At 38.8% G+C, this 21,750-nt stretch overlaps 1 protein-coding gene across 3 annotated transcripts in view; it reads right to left on the reverse strand.

Annotated features, from left to right (window-relative positions):
* The window catches only part of LOC109417874 (arginine kinase 1), a 130,339-nt gene that overhangs the window by 20,541 nt on the left and 88,048 nt on the right, over positions 1-21,750 (reverse strand). The window contains exon 1 of one of the 3 annotated variants that reach the window (XM_019692065.3): positions 9,567-9,722. The exons of the other annotated variants lie outside the window; for them this stretch is intronic. The gene's annotated coding sequence lies outside the window, so the exon portion shown is untranslated. Of the gene's footprint in view, positions 1-9,566; positions 9,723-21,750 lie in introns of those variants that run through there. 3 annotated transcript variants of the gene reach the window in all.

Raw genomic sequence — 21,750 nt, forward strand, 5'->3', positions numbered from 1 at the left:
AATACCTAGAGGTATTCCTGGAGAAACTTCTAGAGGAATTCTCAGTAGAACTCGTAGAATAATTGCCAGTGTAATTCCTAGAGAAACTCCCGGCGGAGCTCCAGTGAAACTTTTGAATAAATTCTTAGTGAAACTCCTAGAGGAGTTCCCACTAAAACTTCCAGTGACCTTTCCAGCGGAAATTCTTAAAGGAAATCTAAAAGAAACTGGAGAACCTCTAGTAGAGGAATTCTCACTGGAACTCATAGGGAATTTCCTACTGGAATACCTAGAGGTATTCCTGGAGAAACTTCTAGAGGAATTCTCAGTAGAACTCGTAGAATAATTGCCAGTGTAATTCCTAGAGAAACTCCCGGCGGAGCTCCAGTGAAACTTTTGAATAAGTTCTTAGTGAAACTCCTAGAGGAGTTCCCACTAAAACTTCCAGTGACCTTTCCAGCGGAACTTCTAGAAGGATTTGCTAAGTAACTCTTAAAAGAATTGCCTGTAGAACTCCTAGCGAAATTCCCAGTAGAACTTCTAGAACAATTCTTAGTGGAACTCCCGCTGAAATTCTTCCCAGTGGAGCTTTGAGTTGAATTTCCAGTGAAACTTTTCAAGGAATTCCCAGTGGAGTTCCTAGAGGAATTCTCAGCGAAATTCCTAGTGCAAATCCAAAGAAAATTCCTGTTGGAATCCATGAAGAAATTCCTAGTAAAACTTCTAAAAAAATTGGATTACGTTCAGAACAGAATTTTTGAAGATTTGAAGAGATTCTGGAGTATTTAGCAATGGAATTCCTAATAGAACTTCCAGTGAAACTCCCGAAGAAATTCCCAAAGCAATTCCCAGAGAAAATCTACAGATATTCTTGGTGGAACTTCTTGACTGGAACGTAACTTCTGCATTCTTGAAGATCAGAATTCCCGGCAGATCTCTGGGAGTATTTCACAATAGAATTCCTAACAGGAACTCTCAGTGAAACTCCTGAATACTCTCTGTGGAACTCCTAGCAGTATTCTCAGTGGCACTACTAGAGGAATACCCTTAGAAAAGCCGAGCAAAGATTTCGGGCTAAATCCAAGAAAACGATGTGATCTCATCATCAAAACTAGATTTCGACCATCCTTAAATCTAGTGAGATTAAATGTGAAGTGAGATTAAGTCTGAAGTGTATCCTACTCCATTCCAAAGAAAGCTTTGAACTTAGAATTCATTAAGATTAGGCATAAAGGCAAAATGGAATACTATCACGTAAAGCCTGAATCAGCATTTCAAGGCAAGTTTTGAATGATTATCTTGAATATGTGCTTTGGAGAACTCCTAGAGAAGCTCAGACCTCCATAGAACTCCATAAGTCCCAGACATATCCAGTTAATTCCAGAATCAAAAAGCTCACTCCTTTCACCAGTTTTGCTTCATCTATTTACCTTTTTGCGTACGTGCCATGTCGCTGTTCTTAGCATTCGCACGCGCATTCCCATACTCATCCATACATAAGTTCAGCGACCCCTCGGGCTTCCAGCTCAGTTCGTTTGAATGACTAACCTAACCTAGAAGCAGCGCGAGCGCACATGCGCCACGCCCTCGCGCCACTTTCGGGCCGGCTCATCGAAATACGACTCGATCGTCTGACTCGATAAAATAATTACATTTTGCTGCGTCGTCGTCATCACCGACGACCACCAACGATAACAAGTAGGGTTTGGGACCATTTGGGCAGGAGCACCCATTTTGGGCACTTGCTGCTGTAACTCAGTAAATTTTGAACCGACTGTCTTGATTTTTGAGACACGATCAGATACGCACAGTATCTAGCCATGTTTAAAAAATCAAGTCAATCGGTTTTAAGTTGACGGAGTTATAGCAGCAAGTGCCCAAAATAGGTGCCCCTGCCCAAATGGTCCCAGACCCTATGTATAGAATCTGCCGGCATGGCACATTTTTCCCGAATGAGAAACATCGATTGTTTACCACCCGCTTCTGGTGGCGGTAGAATGACTCAATTGTGTGCTGGAAGAACCATTAAAAACTCTGGAGTAACAAACGAAAAGGGTTAAAGTTCGAAACTCGGTTTCTTTGTCATAGAATGAAATTTTGAACTCCTTTTCAGATGTTACGCTCGGTTTAAGCCAATCGAACATGCAAGCAAACACACGTATGGGATGCAAAAGCGATGTCACAGTTTGTCTCTTTTTGGATTGGTTCGACGTCAACAATTATTGACGAACTCTTTAATGGATGTACTTTCAAGCGAGCAATTAGCGTAATGTGGCTTGGTTTCATTTCGCTAACGTGTGATTTGCCAAAGCAACCATTACTCTCGGAGCGTATTTATCAAGATACGTTCGGCAGTGTTTCCGAACATCCCCTATCCGACAGCTCCCCGTACCGTATCATGTTCTGTGACTGTGTTGTTAAGAAGGTGAAACACACGCACTCGGAACGCAAGCGGGTTAGTTGGAATTGAGGGGGGGGGGCAGTGGTAATTAGTATTCGTTATCAACTTTCTGAGTGTTATCTTTCAAGGGCCTACGGCGGAGCTTTTGGTTTTGCAATGGAGTTCGTTGTGCTTTGCCTTAGTATATTAGCGAGATATTGAGTGGGGATTTCGCTAACGCTAAGCGTGACAAAGCCAGCCATTGATTGCTGGCAATTGCTATGGGAGTTGTTTTTAAAGAACCTGCGGAAGGTGATCCGGAACAAGGCTCTCTATCTGTTTCTCCGCATTGTCGACGATACGATTAGTTCGCTAATGCGATTAGTCAATCAATGCGATTCTACGGTTAGTTCAAAGTCACACACACACGTTCATGCTCCGCGAAACGATTCACAAGTGAAATATTTCAAGGAATGCGTTCAAAACGAATTGCACAATGCCGAATTGTTTACGAACGGCTGGCGTTCACCTCTCTCTAAGGCTGTTAAGGATCATAAATTCGAAACACCATAAATCGCTTCGGACAATTTGAGTCCGAAGCAGAGTCTATTTTTTGATTGTGAGAAATTCTTCCCGACGATTCGAGTGCCACACCCTGGGCAACGGTTTCTCCTCCGGAACGAGGAGGAGTGCGACAGCGCAGTGTACCTTGCTTGCCCGGATCTAATTTTAGCGGATTTCATGCAGCTGCTTCTCCGCGGTCGGAGCTGGCATTAATCTACACGAAACCGGCCAACGACTTAAGAATAACAAACTGTCACATCGCCACCTCTACGAGTTTGGGTGCGTTTGGTGTCGAAAACACACGTCTTGTTCGAAACGAGGTGGGAGAACATCCCCGGAAAATTGTGCGCTCCTATCGATTTCTTACGTAATCTAGGAACTTCCGAAGTGATGGATGGTGTGCGCGATGCGATAAATTATGAACCATCGACCTGCTTGCACGAATACGTGCGATGGCAAGTAATCAAGTTGAAATACGAACAAATATGACGTATTGATGATTGGAAAATAATTATAACCAGCGTTCTCACTGCGGCATGGCCGCGTTAGCCCATCGGCGACTCATGAATAACGTATGTTTAGAGAGAAAGGGGCGTTCGCTGTTAGTTCTGTTGCTGCTCCGGGTTATCAATTCGAAAGGATACCGAGACACAGGTACATGCAACAACACTCGCAATAGGACAACGGTTATGCAATCCTATTCCACCTTCCTCTGGATGCGCACCACCACCCGTCGCAATCCGTCGGATTGTGGCACGTGGAGGAAGGGCACGCGCTTGTCTTCGCAAACAGCAACGATATGGCAACAAGCTGAGTTCGTGCTCAATTCTGCAACGTGTGCATCCATCCGCATTTACCCCTTTCGTTGGTGGTAATCCCGAACCAAGGACAACTACGACTAGAGCACAACCGAACTATGTCGATGTAGGTAGATGTAGTCCTAGGTCGAAAGGATAATTGAAACCGAGCTAGCTGCTGGTGCGGAGGATTATCGTGATCCAACATCAGCTAGCTGGAGGGACGAGACGAGGCTTCCGTCGTTATTCAATGGCTTGCTTATGTAATAATAGTGACAGCCTCGAATGGATTTGCAAGTCAGGTTGGGAAAAAGTTTTTCACGAACGATGAAAACGTCAACTGGTATGATAATTGAGAATGAAGTTTATCTTTATTCTGATTCTATATCTATGGTAAACATGGTGCACAGCTATAAAGCTCGTGACTGACTTGAAATGAGACCTGCAAACTGAGTTCAATTTGAAGAACTTTTACTGATGATATCACTGACATTGAAATCAATCAACGAATAACATTGAATATGAATTCTAATTGTAAAACACACGAAAGAGTATGTTTAACAACATATCTGTATGCCTTGATATGCTACTGAATAATACGTCAAAAGATCTTTTAAAGTAGTTAATCTACATTTAGATCAAAGACTTTAAAATTGAGTGTTTACAAACACTGTGCTAATCTTAAAAATACTGTCTTTGAAACGAAGTCTTGTTTCAAATTATTCAGAAATGCCAATGTACCTTTTACACTCTGATAGTTTACCTAGAAAAGTTCAACGACAGTGCATACGAAAAGTATATTTCTTCTCGCAAATGCATCGATCAACGGCTGCTCATCGACGAAATTTGAACAGTTTTACCTAATTTTGGTTTCCCGGACGTAACTGTGAGTGAGCACCATAATGTAGCATCTCCCATTCGCTTGCAAACTATGCGACTGCTGCTGTTTCTGTCTGTCATGCTTCGACGGTCCGAATTTCATCGCAGGAAGTTCCCACACTGCTGCAATCATGATCATGGAAATTGGAGGAATTTCTTTCCTCTACCTTAAGTGAGCACTTTCCATCTATTTCAGACGACATCAGTTTTAGGTGAAGTGTGTGACCACCTTGTAGGGTCTACATCGCCGATGCGGTAAGCGACCATGCTACGTTCAGGCTCGATTCTTGGTCGGTCCAGGAACTTTTCGTATAGGAAATTTCTGGACTGCATTGGGCACATAGTAGCTTCGTGCCTGCCAGACAAAATGATCATTGGCAGAGAAAGTTCTCAGTCAATATTACGGGGATTTTCGGCTTCCAGCCTTCGCGGATTTATGCTCTACACCAGACGTTTCGGCTACATGTATTGAACCTTTTGCGAAGGATAGATAATCACTCCGTTCAATCGTGAGTTAAAATGTGTTGAACATAGTCGCACGTCATCCATTCAGTGGTTGAGTTCGATCGTTGGCGCACTTTTCAAATCTATCGGTTCACTTATATTGGGTTTTGTTTTACCTCCTCCACTCTTGCTCTTGCCGGTCACTTTCGCGCCACATTCGGATTCTCAGTCAATAACTAGCGAAGCGCTCATAGAACTTTGAACTTAGACACGGGCTTTGTCCCAATTGGGACTTTACGCCAAGTAGAGGAGGGAGGCTTCGAGTATACAGGATCAAATATTTAGCAAGGAAAGAAATCAAAAGTAAACATCTGTTTGACATTAATCAACATTCGATCAAGTGAAACCCTAAGCATCTTAAGAATACTGTTAGCCCTTTGTCGAAGAACCTAATTCTTCTAGTTACAATTGCCGGACAACGGCATAACAAATGTTCCGAGTGTTCTGTATCTATGTGGCAAAAGCGGCATACATTATCTTGAAGTTTTCCAGTTAGTTGACGATACCAGTTCGGACAATGACCTGTTAAGAGGCCAGTTGTGAGTGTCCGTTTGGCTTTATAAAGCGCTTTGAAATTGCCTCACGAATGTGGTGTTTTTCCACATGATTTTTTTTTCTCCTGTTCCTAGGATTTAAACTTTCAGGGCCCATGAATTGATGAGACGACCCAAGCATATCGGCTTGCTCGTTTTTTTCAATTCCACAAAGTCCTGGAATCCAAAACAGCTTAACCTTATTACGGCAAGCTAATTGTTGAAGTGATTGGATACACTTCATAACATGTTTACAAGTGCATGATGCTGATTTCAAGGCATTTAGGGCTTTTATACCTATTTAGTACCCATTTTTTACAACTGTTTTTATGTAGCTATCCACAGAGCATTTTCAGCTTTAGTAACTATCTGCTCTAGATGTAGATTCCGATTGAGTTTATTGTCAAGGTAGGTATTTTCCAAGATACCTACTTGACTGAATCTAAAGTTCCAGAGGAAATCATTCCAAACAACTTCCACGTAAACGACTCGATCGTGGTTTTACAAGCATATTTACAACGACTAACGAAATGAGTCTTAGTTTATAACTACATCATCTACGAAAGCAATGGGGCACGTTCGGTGTAGTACTAGATTTGTAGTAATGCGCTGAATTTTAGTATGGTGAGAAGGTCAATTCTCCGTTTCTGCAAAAAAAAATGGTGCAAAAAGCGTGAGTATTATAATTCTTTGCCTAATTTGATGCTGTTTGAGTAAAACTTTGGATAACTATGTTGCTTCTTTTGCAAGAAATGGAGAAAACAACATCACTGTTGCCCAAACTTTTGCTCAAACAGCATCAAATTAGGCAAGGAATCATAATACCCACGCTTTTTGCACCATTGCAGAAACGGAGAATTGACCTTCTCACCATACTAAAATGCTCATTACTACAAATTTAGTACTTCACCGATCTGTCCTATAGTTTCGTGGCCCTGTGCTAAGCACCGGTATGCGATATGTACAGGTGAATTGATGTTTTCAATTGAAACAAGAATAGAACACGGAAAATAGGTTTCCATCATTGTTTCTAAAATTTCATTGGAGCTCTTAGGGTCTGTGTCAATTGGCGAATTAAAATTAATTTTCACTTAAACTTGACAGTTCGATAATTATTTCCTTAGGAGAACTGTCAAGTTTAAGTGTTGAACTGTCAAATTTAAGTAAAAATTAATTTTAATTCGTCAATTGACACAGACCCTTAGTAATAGGAGCACCATCCTCTTTTTTAAGAGTTCTGAGACCAATTAAATGGTCTTTAGCGACGACTTTTTGTGGTATAGTAGCAATTGGAGTACATACTTTCAATGTTGTCACGTGTTCCTTTTTTTCTTGTTATAGTTTTACCGAATTTTCTTGTTATAAATTGTGATAAACTCTTTGTATTGTTTCCACTGTTGTGTTCTTTTGGTCCGGTTAAACAGCTTTCGCGTTTCATGCCGTAGTTTTTGTAGTGTCATGAAAGTGTCGAAGTTCTTTCTGCAAGCCCAGCATGAGAATTTGGAATTTCATTTGAATTATCCATTTCCGATCCAAGTTTTGATGTGTATTGTTGTGATTTGTTGTAGTTTCTATGAGTTGGTGATCGGACTCATATTGAAACACTATATGCTTGTGATCAGACAAAGAAACTTCGTCTAACACTGGCCACGTGATACATGACTTTTTCCTATAGGTTAAGTCAAGAACTTCCTGCCGGCGTTTATAAAAGCAGGGTTTTCGTCTCTGTTGCATACATAAATTTCATTCTTTGAGATGAAATCATAAAAGCGTTCACCTCTGATAGGCATGTTTGTGCTCTCCCATACGATGAGCATTTGCCTCACATCCAATAAAGAAAAAAGATTATTGCTAACCGCAAAGTAATAGATAACTAGGTATATTAGAAGGGAAGCTTCTATGCAATTGGAATGTAAAGCTAACAAAATAACTGCATTCTTTTTGTAAAACCAAGAACAAGCAATTCTAAATTTAGTTTAAATAAGGGCGAAAGTTTGATAATGAAAACATGAAGTTGAAAACCTAAGGTTATTTTCATTCAATTTGAAAATACCGTTGCACTTTTTCCAAGTGCAACCACGTGGTCATGTGACGCGGCAACTTCGCATTGCCCCAGAAAAAAAAGTGCAGCCATCAAACTCTTTCGTTTCGCATAGCAGTGCCACATCACAGCATCTCAATCTGAGATGAGATTGACTGGAAGCTGTACAACGGCACAGTGGTAAGCTGAACAACAGGGTAGAGACGGACGGAAACAACCCCCCAACAAAGTTGGCCTTGAAAATTTCGTGCCGGTCTTCTTCGGTCGTCGATTCGCAGAAACCCGAACCAACGCAGCCCGACCACGTGTTGTTGCACGACATCCTTGCATCCTCCTAGGTAAGCTAGCTACTAGGGAGGAGAGATGCATTTCCCATTCCCCCCTACGTGTGACGTGACCTCGAAAATTTTAAAAGCCTAGGCGCGCCGTAAAAAAGAGATGATTACCTAACCGCTGAAATCCGGGAACATTGCCTTCCGTTCCAGCAGGCGATTCCTCCGCCGGTTGCTGCATTGTATGCAAATTGGTTCCACCTTCCACACAGCAGACGGGTTGCTGCTGCTGCTGCTGCTGCCGGTTTCACCAGGGAAACTGCGATCATAATCTCCGTCTGTGTCAGCCAGCCAATCAAAAACCGTTCTCACGTGAATGAAATTTGCGCCTCCTCTAGTAGTCAACACAGATACCTTCACACGCGCATGGAAAACCCGACTTTTGGAAACGAAGCAAGCGGGGGGATGGATCATCACCAAAAGGCAACGAATGGGCAAATGGGGTCAAAGAACTGAACCTTTTGCACAAACTACTGGATTGACTGAGCGCACCCGAACGGGGGTCAAATCCAAGTAGGCATTTGAATCTTTTTTCGCGCAAATTCCCCCAATCGTTCACTCTCACACACGAAGATTGCCAATTTCGCGCGATTCACCGACTCACTCACTCAATCGTACACCCCGGCGCTGGATTGCGGCCTACTTCGATTGGTGTAGGGGAGGTCGGGGTGACAGGCGGCTCCTAAGGAATGATTATAGCCATGAAACGTCTTAAAAATGTCCATATTCTTTCCGGCACACTAACCGTTCAAAATGTTTTATTCATATCAATAGTTGGCAGAACAGAAATTTTCATATCAAGTTATGCAACTTTATTCTAATTTTGACCTTCAAATATGCAAAAAAGGGGATTTCTACGTACACAAAAATTAGTAAATCCCTTTTACTTAGTAATTAAATTTAAAATGCTATCGATTAGTGTAAAAATGCTGTGCGCTGTTACATCAACTGTTTTTTTATCAGTGAATTATTGGTCGTTTTACCCCAAAGGCGCGTATTAAACCAATTTCCCCTATTATTACTTCTCACGACAATTCGACGAACAAGCAGACACAGAGAGACAGAAGACGACGGCCAAAACTGGTTTTATGACTAACCGCGCTTATCCGGTTACCGGCATTTTTTTTTTGCGGAGGAGTGAAAAGCCGGGTTATGCAACCGCGGAAAAAATTGTATATCTTGGATTTAGGGTCCATTTTCCGACATCTTCCACGAATTAATTATATCAGTAGAATCTACTTACGGTACCGATGAATTTTTGGCACTTTTCCACTAAAAAACTGTTGGATTTCTTCCACACACTCTCACTAAACTCCTAGCAGGAGTCACTTGCAGTTACTAATTGAATTAATCCCCACGAAATTCCGCCAAATCCAGTCCTTGAATCCTGCTAGAAGCTTAGCTCCGCACTGCAGCGAGATAAAATCCACCAAGTCTTCAGTGGAAAAGTCCCACTTCACTACACTTTTCTATAAAATCACTCTTCTTGCCCCACAAGAAATCTCCTATCACAAAAAGAAAGGATTGCACCACACTTTCGGGGGAGCTGCCACTAACCTTGTATCAACCGCTGAACTCAAGATTCAACTGTACAATGATCGTACCGATCCGACCAGTTTATTTCAACCGTTTTTTCGGGATTCGGCTGGCTGTGCTGCTGTGTCTGACCCCCCACTACCCGAAGTTGGCTTTTGGATACACACGGACACGACGATATACGAAACGCGACACAAGCAAGCGCATGGATTGTGGATCGGATGACGCCAATGCGCGCGCGAGCGAACACACACGAACCCATCATCGCCGACGCGGCCCGGCGGCCGCGTCCTCCATGTGTGTGTGTGTGTGTGTGTGTGCGAACGAGTTGGTTCGGCTCCCGGTGCGATGTCGCGTCGGGTCACGCACACACACCGCGTCGTCGCGGAGACGAGCCCTCTTCTTTTGCTTTTCTCCGCTGCTCGAGCGGTAAAGATGCATGCCGCGCGACACGTGTGACGTCAGAGGAGGGTGGAAAACCTGTCGCATGCGAGGTGGTGTGCGCGATTCGGGATGCAGCACGGTAGAACCGTGCGAATGCGAAAACAGAATTCAGACCGAGCGAAGAGAAGAAGAAATCGTCGCGTCGTGCTGAGGGGGAGCATTTGCGCAGATGCGTTTCACAGTCACACAGTATAGTTGTTTTTCTATCTACATAATACCGTTTTCAAAGAAGATGAGGAAGGAAGACGGGAGAAATTGTGTACCACACCACAAGGAAGGAACCACGGGAATACGAAGGTTGAAAATGCAATATGGATTGGTGTGTGATAACGCAACGGCTTTATCACATGACTTCTGGGGCTCGCAAATGTTGTTTACGTCAGGTGTGATTAGATAAGAGCTACTAAGGGAGTGGTGTGATGCAACCAGAGGTTGGGTAGAGATCTGGATCAGCTGAGATTTTCGGCAGTTGTTTGATGTGGTAACAATCGAAAGAAATTTGTGTGCTAGGTTGGTTTTAATCGTTTGGAGTTATAAACTTCTTTTGAAAATGATTTAAAATTTCGTGAAAGTTTGCTTTAAATTCCTGGCTACATTTGTGTAGCAGTTTTTGTTTTACTGGAAAAATGCAGGAGAAATCGATACAGGCGAAGTTGGTGTTGAAGTTTTCTACGCAACATCTTCGAGCAGAAAAGAAAATCTTTGGCCAAAAATTGTCATTCAGTTTTCATTCCAACGGATTTCATAAAGATATGTTTAGTGCATTTGTTGGATTAATTTAGAACGCAAATGTAAAACTACACCATCATGGTTGAACTGTTTCGCTTCATGCTTTAGGATTGGATGGAACAGATTTAGCACTCAACGATTACATGCAGGGGGTGGCCAAAATGTTTGGGATAGGCAACTTTTTTTTCTCTCACAAAAAAAGTTCAACATTCAGGAAAAATGCCTCATACTTAATGGCAAATATCCATGTGCCAAACCACATCCAAAGTATATGCAACCAATACCCGATTACGCAGGCAAATTAGCGCATGAATAGTATGTGCTCTAAATTCTATGAGTCGCTGCTGTATGTTGTCTCATCAAAAGTATGAGTCGCACTAATGGAAAATATTTGTTTACCCCCATTGCAAAAATCCATGTCCGGGACACATAGAAGGAATGAAGATTTTTTTCCCCGTGAACATGCAGTAACTTTTCAGAGAGTACATCAAAAATTTTCAAATTTTGACCATTTGGCAACCTATTACTATGTGCATCATTCATATAAATTTGAGCTCGATTGGTTAATCTTTCGCGAAGCTAGAACCCGTCTGGTAAAACACTATTTTCTAGACACCTGATTTCTAAACTATCTTATATCGGAAACCAGTGAGCCGAATTGAATGAAATTTTGAACGTTTAAACAAGTCTGAAAGGAATTTAAATTGTTACTTGGGATCCCAATTTTTATGGAAGCTTTATCATAGCATGACCAATTCATGAAATACTTATAATTGTTTTTATCAAGAGAAAACAATCTCCGTTCGTATACGGTTTTTAAGTTTTCTTCAAGTTAGTTTTGAAAATCGCGCATAAAACAACTTGATTCACTAAGGCATAATCTTATTATAAGTTTTAAGACGTATTTGAAGCTATTTTCAACACATAGCATCAACAAATTTTATAAGTTTATGTTTCGTTTATTCTCCCTTAAAAACTTCTTGAAGCTTGCAATTCTTGAGCTAGAGCCACCACTCTGGAATAAGAACTAAGCGGAATAATAAAACAACGAACTATCTTATTAATTCAAATAATAAATTGTGCAACAAATTGGTTGTAAACAACTTTCTTATGCAAATATAAATACTCAAACGTTTTTGCTAACTGTTAATTTAGCCGTTTTGGTGCTCAAATGTAATCATATCGACGAAATATTCTTTTTAAAACCAATCAAAAATGCGAGTAACTGCTGCTGTGGTCCAACCTTCAGCCAGTTACTCACACAGGCCACAGCAACTTGTATGGGGCTGTCCATTAATTACGTAAGGGTTTTTGGGGGGAGGGGGGGTTTGAAAAATCTTACGCGCCATACAAATTTTTTTGGGTTCTCATACAAAAAGTCTTACAAGGGGGGGAGGGGGTGTCGAAAAATCGATAAAATTCCCTTACGTCATTAATGGACACCCCCTATCGAAAATGAAATGGGTACTTACTGTGACGCTTCTCATGCTTATGCTAAATAGTGTAATTTTAGTAGGCTGCACTTATTTTTAAATGCAAAATACACGAAACTATAATAGAATTGCAGGATGTACGCGAATTGTACAGGAACAACTTTCTAGCTCCAAAAAGGTAAACAAACAATTGTCAAAGACTGTTACTCTTGTATAAAACGAATAAGTTTCATTTAAGACGAACAAATCAGCCTTAAGACCATCACTAGTAAAAACTATCTTCGATAAAAGCTGTAGATTTCATACAAGGCAACTTGGTTCCATCATAGCTTTGAGGTGGGTTGGATAAAAGGTAATAACAATTGATGGCGACTGCATAAGTTTTGTTCGCTTGGAACGGCAGCCATGTTAGGAAGAATTGAAATTTATGTCTTCGAACATTAATGATTTATATTATTTTTGAGGCGCTTTGTTTTTTTTTTGTATGTTTTGGGTGGTATATCAACGAAGAAGTGGACATTTCACGGAAAATTCTGATTCCCTGTCATCAATGATCTGTCAGGCAATTTAGCCATTTCAATTTGATGAAAATTAATTCGTAGTTCAATTTACATTTCATCCATGAAACAGAACTAGTTCGCATCTGCATAACGCTTAGGTAAAAAAAAATCATTTATTATGCACTATTAGCACTTTTGGGAAAGACAGCTAAGGGGCTGTCCATTAATTACGTAAGGGATTTTTTGTGATTTTCTGATACCCCCTCCCCCCCTGGTAAGATTTTTTGTATGAGAACCCAAAAATTTTTGTATGGCGCGTAAGATTTCTCAAACCCCCCCTCCCCCCATAAACCCTTAGGTAATTAATGGACAGCCCCTAAAAGATCAACATGCCTCAAGCTATTCTTGTTAAAGTTTTATGAAGTTCTTATAGCCAATCAGCAGTACAAGTACATAAATACAACAAGTTTCAAAGCAGTCTTCAAAAGCAGCCTTGGAGATCTCCTGAAGAGTGGGCCAGATTAGTATTATGGATATTTTATGCCTATTTTATCTCGAATTTGCAGAACATAGAGCTTTATTGCTAAGTTTTATTATTCTATCTTAGAAACTACTTCAGGATTACCATAAAAATTGAATTGTTACTTGGGATGGTACTACAGACACGCAAAGAAAAAACGAGAACCGATAGCAAATTACAGTTTGCACAGTATGATATCCCCGTACACAATTTTTGTTAACATTGTCTTTAAGAATGGTCATCTTTTTCTAAAGAAATTTAAGTAATAACGACGTCATTTTTTCAAAATTGATGTAGGGCGCATTTTACGTTTCACGCGGATTTTGCCCGATTCAACAATTCAACGAATTTTGCGAAAATGGTTCTTAAATACTTTCACATCACATTTAAACACGATAGATACTAAAAAGATCAGAAAAAAAAGTACATGATGTACATTTTCAAGCGATGATTATAGAATACTGATTAAAAAAGTCACTAGCTTGGCTTGCTAGATAAGTTGCACGACACTGAATCTTAAAATTGATATAATTGAGTTTATTAGTAAAACTCTTCAAGTTATTCATGTCTTAATCCCGTAATCGAGATTTGGTAGATATTTTTGGTAGAACTTAAATTTTCAATGAAACTGTTGGAGAACCTATTTGTAGATTTTTTTGAAAAATCACTGAATCATGATCGCTCTGAAAGGTATTTTTGTGATATTTCGCGGCTGCAGGAAATTTCGAAGAACTAGGGTGCAAATGCTATAAGTAATCTCACGCTCCCAAATTCACCCTATTCGAAAACAAGCGATTACGGCACCGATTTTTTCCGTTTTTCTGTTTTCTTACGTGAGCAAATACAAAAATAAGAAACAAAACAAACAAAGCTTCAATCCTTTGTTTTTCGTAGGATGAAAATGGGAGTCAGATGCTTAATAAGGGAACCAATACCCTATTTGGTGGAATTTTGTAGTCAAATGTATCACTATTTCATGAATGGGTTGAAAATTCTATATACTGAGACAAACAAGTAATAATTAAAGCCCTTTTGGGATATTGTATGAGGTTTTCTATTTTATAAACTGTTTATTTCAAAAATCTAATAAGGTTTTTTTTTATTCCTCGTTAAGTATATAAGTCACTGTGACCAGTTTTTAGATCTACCTAACAAGGTTTATGGAAATCATGTTTTTTCTAAGTAAAAAGAAAATCGTGTTAAGTACTGTTCCTTTGAATTACACTAAGAATTTGCATCCTTTGACTTGAGTCGAGTCAAGTACAAGGCACTGAAGACGACCCAACAGTTGAGATCGAAATACGTATGTATCTGCCAAAGGATGCAAATTCTTAGTGGAATTCAAAGAAACAGTAATTAACACGATTTTCTTTTTACTTACAGATATTCCCCTAACAAGCCCAGGTTAATCATCATGTTTTTTCTCCCACTAGGTATATAGAATGTTCGTCTCATAGTGACTTTTGCTTGTTTCGAAGAAATCTTTCAGATAAGGCATGGAACGAATGTGCCAATTAGACTGGGTCAACAAAGTCGATTTTTTGGTTGCGTCCCCGTATTCCGCATTGCGATTGAAGTTTGTGTGGAATTTAATATGGGAAAACGTACTTTTTGCATTTTTCTCATAAATTGTTGTTTTTTTGTCTAAAACGATCTAACTAATGACGTTGAAACTTTACCAAAATCCGCAAAGTGATACGAAACTTGTAACAAAAGTTATTTATTACCTTCAGAGCGTCTGATGGTGCTTAACATTTAACATGTAAAGGAATAACATCAATAATAAAATCTCAATTATTGGCCTAAGTTACCAAGCGAATAACTTTTTTCACAAGCGTTGGATCACTTTGCGGTCTTCGGCATATCCTAAACTATACTCTAACGTCATTTAGTCACATGGTTTTAGACAAAAAATTTCAACTTATGAGTATAATGCAAAAAAGTACGTTTTCCCATACTAAATTCCATACAAATTTCAATCGCAATGCGGAATACAAGGATGCAACCAATTGCTTCCAAATTTTGCACAGTTGTTTTGGACGCTAATACAGATTGAAAAAAGCTTTGTTCCGGGTTGATGCGATCAAAATTTAATTTTCCCCACACAACGTTGACCCACTCCAATATGTACACATATATAAATGAGTTCAGTCCCTTTGAGGCAACAAAAATCATGAACGGATGAGTCCCGTAACGTGGGTAGATCATCTTACAATGGTGCGTTGCGGCGTAAGATCTGCTACACCAAATTTAGATCATGCTACATATTTTCCTGTCATAAGTAATCAGACAGTTATATACCTTTCAAGATCTGAATTTGGTGTACTTTTTATGTAAATTTCTTAAATATAATCATAACCTTTTAATTTTCAGATGAGAAAAAGGTAATATCATATAATAAAAAATCACGCATATACACACATATCACATCATATATTGGGAAAGGGAGGGACCATCAGGACACCCGATTGAAACGATTTGGACAGAAGCCTGGAACTGGAACTGCCTCCTTCTTGTTGTTAACATTCCGTGGGTTGAGGGCGGGCTCTGTCATCGCTTATCAGATTATTCCAGTGCTATAGGCAGACGCCTTGCTACAATATATGGAAGAGCAAAATCATCATCATCACAAAATTCATGAATGGATGAACCGCTCAACGTGACTCTTGCACGGTTTGATTCGTAATCATGATGGCTGTGTTTATACATATAAACAAAAAGTTACAAAGAACAATTAAAAAGTAAAAAAAAGGAAAATACTAAAATTATTATGAACGGGGAAGAAATTTGACACGATCGCAATGAAACTGCCCCAAGAATGGCAAGACATAGTGTGCCCAAGAATGGCAAGACATAGCTAGTTTATTAGAGTGATAGACATTCGTTTAGCCGAGGCCCAAAAATTTTCAAAAAAGTGCCAGAAAATCCATACAAAAGTTTTTCTTGTAAAACTTTTTTATTATAGTGATAGTATATAGTATATAGTATAGACTTTTAGTTAATGGTATATTACCAAGATAATTGACTTATTTTTGTTAAATTTAGTTTATTTATTGGCGAAATACAGAGAAATATTACAAAACATTGTCCCGATAAGGAGAAACGATGATAAATCAATTTATTCATGTAACCTATGTACTGTAAACCCTCAAATGTAAGCTATAGTGGTTGTTTTGAAAAAAAAAGGCACTGAATTATTGTTGGCAATGGTTTAATTATTGCATAAAAATTGATTATTTAGGTTTTCGGTAGGTTAAACATCAAAATAGGGTTGATACAATCTAAAATAAACAGTTCTGTGTAAGTTTAAAGATGCATCCTAATGCCTCTGCAATATAAATTTATAATACTAGCATTATTGAATGATTTAGAAGACTGCAAAGTGAAGGAACTGTAAGAAGAATCGAAATTTGTGTACCTTGTTTATTTTAAACCGAAGTTCATACAAAAATACATAAAGTGGTCCGAAAAGAGGCTTATTTACATTGAATCTAAAGAAATATATTGTAAATGTGTCTTATTTTTTAAACCACATTCATTTTTGACATAATTTATTCGAAAAGAACGTCTAAACTATAATGCAAGTAGTTCATGCTAGAAATTTTAATACTTTGGGTGCCATTTCTCAAAATGTGAGTCGTCCAATGTATGGTATTTCAGCCAAAATAAAGTCTAAAAGATATAGGGAGCTATTAGAAAACGTGATATTTGTTAACGTGGTGAATTATGCCACTTATACCATCATATTTCATCAAAACAATACTTAAATATGTGATTTTTTTGAAGGATTGGGGTATTTTTCTCTGATAAAAACATTGATATAGAATATTAACCTGCACTCGTTATAATGCTTGTATAACAAGAATCTTTTAAAGCACTTCAGATGCAAATAACTGCGAAAAATTTTAATTTGGAAACTTTTTCAATATTATGACATATTTAAATGGAAAGTATGAAAAATTAATATGGCAACACTGCCGTAGCGATAAAATTTATAATTCACCATTCGATCTATAATGTAGGTCATTATGCAAAATAATTGTGTCGGAAATGTTTTGAAACTTGATATCTTTTATTAAGTAATTCTTAACCTTCCAGGACGCGCGCCATCAAGCAACCGAAACTGCACCGCGCTCGCGCTGTATACGAAAAGCGAGGTTTTTTGGTAGTGTTGTACTTTTTACAACACCGCGCGCGCTGAAGGGTTAAAATTTTCCAATTCGGCTAAACGAATGTCTCGGCAATTTTTTTATTTTTCTTGTATTTTTCTGCCAAAAAATGAACAATATATTGTTTCATTCCGTTTGCTATTGCAAATTACCTAGAAGATCTTCCAAAAAAAGAACTAAAAGTTATTACAGTTGCGGAAAAAAATTGAAAAAACATGCCTCGGCTAAACGAATGTCTACCACTGTATAATATAACATGGTCGAACCAAGTTTTTGCCCAGATCTAAACTTCATTCTTCTGATTGCTCTCGATCATAAATCTGAAGTTTTAACCCTCCATGTTCTGGAGAAGGTGAGGGGCATTGATTAGACAAACAAACAAAATTTACGATATAAAAAAAGGTTTACCACGGATCTTAGGAGGTATGCAGCTGTCAAGCCGAGAAACAGTGCATTTCCGAAATGATATGATAATGAGGGTATTCACTGAACAACTTTAATTGCTGCGTAAGCCGTGATATTCTGCTATTTGAAATGTTTCATGGAGTTATGAATGAAATAATCGAATATTACGATGTTTAATCAGAATAATATTAAATCAGCATAAACCGAATCTCGCTAATGTTTGTTTATATATTTTTTTTCATTTTTCATTTTACATTTAACATTTTTTCATGTTCTACAAACTTTCGCTTCATGCGTTTTACACAGTGTATTCTGTGTGTTTTCGCCATTGGCGTATTTGCATTGATACAACCCATTTAGTTTATTGTTACTTTTTTTCTTTTGCAAAGAGTGCAAAAAATACAATAGAGCAAAAAATTTAACAATTTTTCATACAAGGCTGTCGATTTGAAATTGATTTTTTCTATGTTTAAGCAGTTGCTCCCTACACATATCTCGTTTTCCGTATCCAATATTTCGATTGAGATGAAATTTTTAATGTATCTCGTTATCATCATATATATCTCGTTATCATCATATATTGCAAAGGTACGTTGAGAAAGAATTTTGAAATTGTTTTTTTTCTTACTGAAAAAAAACGATTCTTCATTATTTTTGGGAAAAGTTGCTAAAACTTAAAGAGATCATCCCATATGCTCACTAATATCTCTATTTCCATCAATTTGATTCTAACGTTGGGTTCATATGATCGAAGTATATTATATTTAGCTTTTTATTTATGAAAAAGGATTGAAAATTTAGATTTTTAGGTAAAGCTAAACATCCGTTTTCTTATTTTTTTATTCACGGACTCGAGACCAGCACATAATTATGCATCAACAATTTTGACCGTTAATAGAAGTTCACGACCTTCGTTTTATTTTGTAAACAAGTGTTTTTGGGAGTTTTGTAATATGCATATTATGTATCTGAAATGGCTCAAATATTGGTTTGAAAGGTTCCAGTTTGATACAGTATGTAGGTAGTACAGTTCTTGGATAACTCATCATAGAATTATACCTAACTCTGCTTGAGCAGAATTTGTCATGAGCTGAATGATTGAAATGTGTAAGATGAGGATGCTTGCACAATGCACATTCGAAAACTGCGTATTCAGGCATCCCTGCTGAACAAACTGGGGAACCTGTACTGTTTTGGTTGCGATCACAATTCATGGACAATTCGCTTTCCATTGACACTGCAAGGGCTTTGCTTTTATAATGCCCTATATTCTAATCTCATACACAGAAAAAAATATGCATGTAAAATTCAGCAAGAAATCATACACACAAAGGGAGTGCTAGAGTTAGTGCATATTTACATGAGATATCACGTAAAATTACGTTACAATCGTGTAAATTTCCGCTAATAGTCACGTAACTGGTTAGAGTCCATGATGGTTTACACGGTCATTGGCGGAAATTTACACGATGGTAGTGTAATTTTACATTATATCTCATGTAAAAGTGCACTAACGCTAGCATTCCCTTTATGTGCATGATTTCTCGCTGAATTTTAATTACATATTTTTTTCTGTGTAGATATTGCTTTAAAAAAGCATGCCTTATGCGATCTGTGACGACCGCAAGATGTACTCCCGAATTAACCCTATGGAAACTATGGAGACGAAATTAAAACAGACGGCTTTCAAGTGGGCTCACAAAGCTCACAAGAAAGATTTACAGTCTGCTGAACGAATCGTCCTGTAAAACTTTTGTGCGTGGATGTTTCCAGTTTGAAAATATCTTCGGATAAACTAATATTTTTGTATAATTACGAATTGCTTGAGTGGTTTCTTGGATTTTGAGGATGCTTCCGAACGTGCCTTTCAATAATGTTTCGATATGAGTCGCACGGTGTCATGAGCTTCATTCAAAGAGCTACAGGCTCTCTTTACGCTTGTGCGAACCCATTGTGGTATGAGCAATTAGCTAAAATTACTTTTGTGCGGCAACTCAATCCCCTCTTCTAGGAAACCCCTTTCCTATGTAACCCTGCCAATTATCCCCATTTACCAATGACGCAAATGTTCTGAATGCCTCTCGAGTCTGCCTTCTGATACCTGATTGCGAGAGACATCAAGCTAAAAATAAACTTCCCATCTCACTTTTAGGGGGATTGATCTTTTTTTTCAAAAGTTCACGTTATTGCAGTTCAAAACTTCCTCGAAGACGCAATGATACTAAACAGCATGGCTAAATCAGCAAGTGTGTAATATAACAGTTGGGTTCTTGGCTTTCAATTTAAGAAATCCCAAAAAAATCATTTCAGATAAGCACCGTTTCTTCGAGAATGAAATTTTCCAAAATTTCAAATCATTGCTCTCTCAGAACGGGGAAGGTCAAACCATCAGTTTTATATTTTTCTAGTCGGGAGCAATCAAAGAATGTAAAATTTAGATATGAGCAGAACAGAAGTTGATTTTTTGTTGGACCGTGTTATTGTTGCTTGAACGTCACGAAATACATATAACGAAAATCATGTCGGAAGTTTGAAGGTGTATCTCTTAGCAACAGAGATATTGGCAATATCGAAGAACTTGGTGTTAAAAAATCAACTTCTAATTCATGGGATGTGTCTGAAATAGTTATTTATGTGACGAGTTGCAAAAAGATGATTTTTTCAGCACAAGTCGTACATTTATCCAACGAGGCTTGCCGAGTTGGATAAATACGAAGAGTGCTGAAAAAATCGAGTTTTGCAACTAGTTACATACCAAATTTTATGCAATGATTTTTTCATCATACAACTCATTTGGGTTGCATAATGTTCATAATGCAACTCAAATGATTTGCATTATGAACATTATACAACTATTTTTCATAATGTAACTCATTTTATTTGCAATATGAACCAGTGTGGAAAAGTTGGCCATTATGATACTCAAATGAGTTGTATAAAATTGAAATTATGATACTGAATTGCATAAAGAATGTTATTTTGTGTTGCTCGGGTTACTTTTTCATCGAAGCGATCACTGTTTTGGCATTTCGGTGTTGACAATATTTTTTAAGCTTTACGATAATCGAATTTTTATGCCTTAATAATGTCAAACCTCCAACGTGCCAAATATATAGGATACCCCCATCAAGACAGCAATCGCAAACACCAAGCCTTCTAGTTTTGTCAAAACCGGCAGACAGGCAGGTGCTTTCCATTGGAACCGCAACTACCAATACAAAACTGCAGCGTAAAGATCTTTGAATGGGAAGCTCGATCGCACCCATAAAGGCAGAGTTCAATGTCACCAATCAGTAAACGGACAACCTAAAATTATTTGGGACAGTCCTGAGTTACTGCACTGACACGCACCAGGTGCGTGCCTCCCCGGCGTGAAAGGAGGAGAAAGTATAAGTCTACAAAAATTTTGAAAGTTGCTCGATATCGTTGTAATTTTGGAATTTACGATCATTTTCGGTTTGGTCGTCGAAGAAGAAGCTTCAGCCAGTGGAAATTTCCGTTGTACCGGTGGTTTGGCGACACCTGAGTGAAATGGGTTGCAGAACGTGGAGGGTCCTTGCGGTATTGTTATCATGTGCTAGTGTTAGGAGTGCGACTGTGAAAAAGAATTCAAACAAGTCTAAGCTGGGCAACTATGGGCCAGGAGTGCACGAGGTATTTACCTACTATCCTAGTGCAGCGGAACTGGCAGCAATTGCTGCTGCTGCAGCAGGAAGTTCTACTACTACTACCACCACTACTACTACTACAACGCCCAAACCGTGCACGGGACCTGGATGCGGCAGCAGTACAACACCTTGGCCATGGCCAGGACATCATCATCATCACCATCATCACCATCATTACCATCATCATCACCACCATGGAAGTGGTTCAGGAAGTGGATGTTGTGCGTGCATGTGTCAGGTACTACCGTGCTTTGGATCAGCCATGGGACCATGCTCCGGATATGGCTGTGGTTCTGGGCCAGGATCAAACTCAGCATGCTCAGGCGGTGGATGCCAA

Source organism: Aedes albopictus, chromosome 2, assembly GCF_035046485.1.
Source record: "Aedes albopictus strain Foshan chromosome 2, AalbF5, whole genome shotgun sequence".
Lineage (NCBI taxonomy): Eukaryota > Metazoa > Arthropoda > Insecta > Diptera > Culicidae > Aedes > Aedes albopictus.